We start from the raw sequence: 1,912 nt of genomic DNA on the forward strand, positions 1-1,912 counted from the left end.
ATTTTCAGTTTTCAAGGTTTTGTAAACTCAAAAAGCTTTGCCTTGCAATACAGGATTATCTGTATTGCAATTCTTGCTTCAGATGGCAATTTTAGATGTTAATATCTAAATGAAGATATTGAAATGTAATGGAGATTAAGTCTGTACGATATGTTACTGAGAACGCCATAGTTTTCCTCAGGAGCTAGACAGTGTCCACTGTTGCTACCTGGGCTACATCTGTCCTTTGGATGGAGAGTTCTGCTCCTTTAATAGCAGGTAAAAACAAACAAATGAACCAAGCCTTTGGCCTCTGCCATTTGCACCCCAGATTAAAAGTTATAAGCAAGTACTAAATGCCCCCTATCACTTTCTGCTTGTGAAGCAATGGACAAAATACAAATTTAAAATAAGCTACCCATGGGTGTATGTGTCGTGACTATCACCCAGTTTGGAAAGTAACGTTCTCTTGATTTGTTTGTGTTCCAGACTTCGGGCACTCTTAATTGCCTTGGATCCACACACCCCTGTAAAATCTGAAAACCACTTGTAGTACAGCTCTTTGGAGTAGGGACTCTTGCATTAATGTGTGTATGGCACCGACAGGCTACTGCCTTCAGTCCTAACTGGGCCTTTCGGGCATGATCACAACTAAACACTTAGAGGGATGAAAACACTGAAGTGCTGGCTGACAATGTCATATCTAGCTAGATGACTGTTTCTGTGGCTGTTGTGCCCAGAGGCTTCATCAGGGATCATCCTGTCTCTGCCTCAGAGAAATTATCTAACTAGATGAGGCAAAGAGTGGGAGGAGAGGTGAGACGCCGAGAACAGAGAAGAGTTGTTCAAGAGGACACAGTGCCAGAGCCAAAAATAGGAGCCAGAATCCAACGCCCTCGTCCACATGACTATCCTGGAAATAGTTCTTAAGGCCTTGGAGTCTAATTCAGGTTTTTCCTTGGATCCTAAGAACTTGGCTCTTAGATACATTTCTGACCTCTTGCATACGGAGAGGGAAAACAAATGTCCCTTTTCTAGGAAATGCCTATGAAAGATGCATGTGGACATTAGGTTGAAGGCCTTTTTCCTGGGGGAAAATGTTCTTCCCTTCCCCCAGGATGCTTCAGCAAGGCTGACATCCCTCTTCTACTTCAGCCTCTTTCTGCTGACACCACTTTCTTGGTATAGATTGTGTCATGCCAAGTGCGTGTCATACGACTGCTGTGCACAGGCCTGGGCCCATAAACCCTCCTCTAGCTGTTTTTCACAAAGTTTTGTTTCTCTTGGCTTGTGCCTAGTGCCTGGTTGGGTACCCTTGGGGCCGGTCCCTCAGTGAATCCCTCTTCCCAGTTCAAGGCACAAGACACAACACAGATGGATGGGGCGTGCTGCTGGCTGAGGTGCAGACCTTGTCCCCGTTCGCTTTTTTAGCTGTCTTTATCTACTCTACTGTTCATAGATCCAGGAGCTTTCCCCGATTTTCCTTTTCTCTTTTACTTCCCGAGCTGCTACTTTCGGGCTTCCTATGGCTTTCCTGCCCATGCACCTGCCATGAAGCACAATCGTACGCTGTGGCAGTACTGCCGCCCTCCCGTCCAGCTCCGTAGGAGCCGTTTTTCCTACACGAGTTTTTAGTGCGGCCGTGGCCTGTTTTTAGTGGCTTTCCGCCCCCCAGGCATCACCTCCCAGGGCGAAGCCCCATCTCCCTAGCCCTGTGCTTCCACAAGGATGTGTTCGGTAAGGTGCACCCTCTGATCCCTTTAACAAGAAGACACTCGTTGTAGAAACATCGACTTAAATAAAATGCCTATAGCCGCCTTCAACGTCCTGCAGCGGCGATGCAGTACCACCGCCTCCGCTGCTGCCCTTGCCCGGCCCCGGGAGGGCGGAGCGGGGCGAGCCGGGGGCGGGCCGGCGGCGGCCGCTGGGCTTT

Source organism: Mycteria americana, chromosome 4, assembly GCF_035582795.1.
Source record: "Mycteria americana isolate JAX WOST 10 ecotype Jacksonville Zoo and Gardens chromosome 4, USCA_MyAme_1.0, whole genome shotgun sequence".
Lineage (NCBI taxonomy): Eukaryota > Metazoa > Chordata > Aves > Ciconiiformes > Ciconiidae > Mycteria > Mycteria americana.